General features: G+C 41.8%; 1 protein-coding gene across 2 annotated transcripts in view; it reads left to right on the forward strand.

The window, feature by feature from the left end:
- The first annotated feature begins 5255 nt into the window (after positions 1-5255).
- LOC123775122 (uncharacterized) overlaps positions 5256-5257 on the forward strand; it is a 110689-nt gene continuing 110687 nt past the window's right edge. For both annotated transcript variants that reach the window (XM_045770014.2, XM_045770015.2), the window contains exon 1: positions 5256-5257. This exon is cut by the window's right edge and continues 212 nt beyond it. The gene's annotated coding sequence lies outside the window, so the exon portion shown is untranslated.

A 5257-nucleotide genomic window follows, 5' to 3' on the forward strand; every position in this document is an offset into this window, starting at 1 on the left:
TCTTGGGTCATGTCATCCCATACTCGGTATCTAAGCGTGCTGTGATACTGTCATCCGCCAGAGTCCCATCGCTAGGCTTGTCATCTTCCAAAAGCCGCGTGTTTTAAATAAATGGATATTTGGAAATAATTTAGCATGTCCAAACACACACACACACACACACACATATATATATATATATATATATATATATATATATATATATATATATATATATATATATATATATATATATATATATATATATATATATATGTCGTACCTAGTAGCCAGAACGCACTTCTCGGCCTACTATGCAAGGCCCGATTTGCCTAATAAGCCAAGTTTTCATGAATTAATTGTTTTTCGACTACCTAACCTACCTAACCTAACCTAACTTTTTCGGCTACCTAACCTAACCTAACCTATAAAGATAGGTTAGGTTAGGTTAGGTAGGGTTGGTTAGGTTCGGTCATATATCTACGTTAATTATACCTCTAATAAGAAAAAATTGACCTCATACATAATGAAATGGGTAGCTTTATCATTTCATAAGAAAAAAAATAAAGTATAATAATTCAGGAAAACTTGGCTTATTAGGCAAATCGGGCCTTGCAAAGTAGGCCGAGAAGTGCATTCTGGCTACTAGGTACGACATACATATATATATATATATATATATATATATATATATATATATATATATATATATATATATATATATATATATATATATATATATATAATATGTAATTGTGTAAATCACGAAAAATGAACACGTGATTAAAAGTGTGACAGTGTCAGACCACGGAGGAAAATTGAAACAGGAGTTTCCTTAAGTACTTTCGTACATTAATACATCTGTAAAATCACTCCTGAAGGTCAAGTATTGGACATATATAGGCAGGAGAAAATGGTGGAGTGAGGCGAGGCACAATAACAAATGAATGGTAATTAGGTGGACACAAATATGAGCCGCACAAGAACTGCAGAAGGCCTATTGGCCCATACGATGCAGCTCCTATCCATACCCACCAATAGGCCCACACATGGATAATCATAGCATAACATAGTAAATATTTACAATGAATTAGTGAGACAAATGTGTTCCAATGATCCTACTCAAATCGCCCTTTAATTGATCTATCAAAAATGGAACTAAGTTATATAAACCACTGCTAATATTCAAATTACTTTCTTTTGTAATCTGTATCAAAGCAGATTCAATTATGTTTGTTATAAGTGCTTTTACAATTCGTTATTGAAGAAGCCATCTCCCGCTCAATTGGTGAGCATCTTCTGACAGATGAACAAACAAAGCATTAGACAATTGGTTATGTCTTAGAGTATATATGTTGCGAAATTCTACATTTCAAATCTTTAGATGTTTGCCCAACATAGAACTTTGTTATATTCCTAATTCCCATTCATTTGTTATTGTACCTCACCTCACTGCTCCATTTTTGCCTGCCTATATATGTCCAATACTTGACCTGTAAAATCACTCCTTCTGATGATGTATTAATATACGAAAGTACTTAAGGAAACTCCTGTTTCAATTTTCCTCCGTGGTTTGACACCGTCATATATATATATATATATATATATGTCGTACCTAGTAGCCAGAACGCACTTCTCGGCCTACTATTCAAGGCCCGATTTGCCTAATAAGCCAAGTTTTCCTGAATTAATATATTTTCTCTAATTTTTTTCTTATGAAATGATAAAGCTACCCATTTCATTATGTATGAGGTCAATTTTTTTTATTGGAGTTAAAATTAACGTAGATATATGACCGAACCTAACCAACCGCACCTAACCTAACCTAACCTATCTTTATAGGTTAGGTTGGGTTAGGTAGCTGAAAAAGTTAGGTTAGGTTAGGTTAGGTAGGTTAGATAGTTGAAAAACAATTAATTCATGAAAACTTAGCTTATTAGGCAAATCGGGCCTTGCATAGTAGGCTGAGAAGTGAGTTCTGGCTACTAGGTACGACATATATATATATATATATATATATATATATATATATATATATATATATATATATATATATATATATATGTCGTACCTAGTAGCCAGAACTCACTTCTCAGCCTACTATGCAAGGCCCGATTTGCCTAATAAGCCAAGTTTTCACGAATTAATGTTTTTTCGTCTACCTAACCTACCTAACCTAACCTAACCTAGCTTTTTTTGGCTACCAAACCTAACCTTACCTATAAATATAGGTTAGGTTAGGTTAGGTAGGGTTGGTTAGGTTCGGTCATATATCTACGTTAATTTTAACTCCAATAAAAAAAAATTGACCTCATACATAGAGAAAAGGGTTGCTTTATCATTTCATAAGAAAAAAATTATAGTAAATATATTAATTCAGGAAAACTTGGCTTATTAGGCAAATCGGGCCTTGAATAGTAGGCTGAGAAGTGAGTTCTGGCTATTAGGTACGACATATATATATATATATATATATATATATATATATATATATATATATAATATATATATATATATATATATATATATATATATATATATATATATATATATATATATATATATATATATATATAATGTGTGTGTAGGATGACGGAGCGGAAACCAGCCAGGCGGAACACAGTAAGGAAAGTGACTAACCCTAGTGAAGGCGCGCCAGGAATGGGAGGAGGCAGAAGGCGGGCTGGGGGAAGCGCCCATCACGTCAGCACATCATCAACCATCACCACCAGGTAACCCCGTCACCCGCTGGCTACACCCACCCCTCTCCACCCAACACCAAATATTGATTACAAGTGATGGTATAATGGGTTTAGGCCTACATCAACCTACTGAAGCTTTGATAATAGCTCGCTGACCAACTATAGCAAGTATACTAAAGTCCTGATCAGAGTATAAACATTCAGTGTACACCAAATATACATCCCTGGCCGATTTAAGACAGGCTGTTCACATTAACTTATACATCTCAGCAAATTCCTACTGTAAAACCTCAACATGCTTGTTAGGGGCAAGACATACAAGCACCGCGAGTGTAAGCGGCTTTGTCAGCTGCCAAAAGCAGACTATCATCTCTGGATCAGATATTCTATTGTTCCTCCTCGTATGGAAATACAAGTCGTAAGAAAACGGCATTAAACGCAAAAATAGAAGCGCAAACTCTTGCATTCTTCTTTAAAGTGCGACCATCCCGGTGTCTGCTGGAATATTATCTAGGTGTCTGCTGGAACACCATTCTGGGGCCAGGGATGACGGCTCGGCCCAGCCGTCATCCCTGGTCCACTCGTCACTTGCCGGCCCAGCCGTCACTTGCCGGCCCAGCCGTCACTTGCCGGCCCAGCCGTCACTTGCCGGCCCAGCCGTCACTTGCCGGCCCAGCCGTCACTTGCCGGCCCAGCCGTCACTTGCCGGCCCAGCCGTCACTTGCCGGCCCAGCCGTCACTTGCCGGCCCAGCCGTCACTTGCCGGCCCAGCCGTCACTTGCCGGCCCAGCCGTCACTTGCCGGCCCAGCCGTCACTGCCGGCCCAGCCGTCACTGCCGGCCCATCAGGAACACCGAGAGAAGCAAGAATGAACGCTCTACCTTAAACAGATTATGAGGATGTTTAGACCACGTGGTGATGGACATTGGACGTGTCGCTATGTCTACCTGCGGATGTCTTTGACCTCATGAGTATGTTTAATGAGACTCACGCGCGCAGAGGGACACAGGGGGACACCTGTCAGACATAGTGGCTGCCAGCAAGAGAGTGTCTTCAACAACTGGAGAAAGCAGCGTTGGGAGACAATGATAGACGGAGACGAACATTGGGAGGCATTGAGTGGTAAACAGTGGTATAAAATTAGTGGTGGATAATCGGAGATAGTGGTGGATAATGGGAGATAGTGGGAGAAAGCGAGGGACATTGTGAAACACAGACAGCGATAGACAGTGGGGAGATAGTAAGACACACAGAGGGAGATAGTTCAGACAGAGGGAGTTAGTGAGACACAGAGGAAGACAGAGACAGTGGGAGATAGTTCAGACAGAGGGAGTTAGTGAGACACAGAGGAAGACAGAGACAGTGGGAGATAGTTCAGACAGAGGGAGTTAGTGAGACACAGAGGAAGACAGAGACAGTGGGAGATAGTTCAGACAGAGGGAGTTAGTGAGACACAGAGGAAGACAGAGACAGTGGGAGATAGTTCAGACAGAGGGAGTTAGTGAGACACAGAGGAAGACAGAGACAGTGGGAGATAGTTCAGACAGAGGGAGTTAGTGAGACACAGAGGAAGACAGAGACAGTGGGAGATAGTGAGAGACAGGGGGAGATGGTGAGACACAGAGAGACAGTGGTAAACAATGGTTAACAGGCAGGGACAGTAAGCGACAATAAGGGAGTGAGAGACATTAAAAAATAATGAGAGGCAATAGGAGATATTAAGAGACAGTGGTTAGCTTGAGATGATTTCCGGGCTTAGTGTCCCCGCGGTCCGGTCCTCGACCAGGTCTCCAACCCTAGGAAGCAGCCCGTGACAGCTGACTAACTCCCAGGTACCTATTTACAGCTAGGTAACAGGAGCATCAGGGTGAAAGAAACTCTGCCCATTGTTTCTCGCTGGCGCCCAGGATCGAACTTGGGAACACAGGATCACGCGTGCAGTGTTCTGTCCGCTCAGCCACCGGCTCCTTAATGACAGTGACAGTAAGATAGTGTGAAACAGTAAGAGGGAGTGAGAGAGAGAGAGAGAGAGAGAGAGAGAGAGAGAGAGAGAGAGAGAGAGAGAGAGAGAGAGAGAGAGAGAGAGAGCAGACAGCCATACAGACCAACACATACTAAGAAACGCTAAATCATTACCTGATATCAGTAGATAATATACACAAATCTCTGAGTGAGTGAGTGAGGTTAAGCCACGTTGTGTCTGGCCAGAGCCGGATGGGTGACCGGGCACTATACAATAGCCCCAACAGGCTGCTGGTACTAAGACAATGCCTACTTGTATGTCACACGCATATAGTTAAGACAGGCGTAATTAATGCGGCAGACATAGTAAGCCTCGAACCCTTGACCCCCGTCCCTCAGAACACCAGTCCACGGTGTACACTCTCCCTCCCACTCCCTCACACACGTCTAACACCCGCTACTAAGCACCGGCACCCAACAAAAACTGTGAATTGTATCGCAAGTTGAAAATAAATTAATTACCAGATGGTACGTCAAGAGGCAACAGCAGCAGGCGATGGCTGCCAGACATCGCCAAGCCTCCAGTACTGCTTATCTGCCGCTGCTACTGTGCC

This window comes from Procambarus clarkii, chromosome 92 (genome assembly GCF_040958095.1).
Source record: "Procambarus clarkii isolate CNS0578487 chromosome 92, FALCON_Pclarkii_2.0, whole genome shotgun sequence".
Taxonomy (NCBI): domain Eukaryota; kingdom Metazoa; phylum Arthropoda; class Malacostraca; order Decapoda; family Cambaridae; genus Procambarus; species Procambarus clarkii.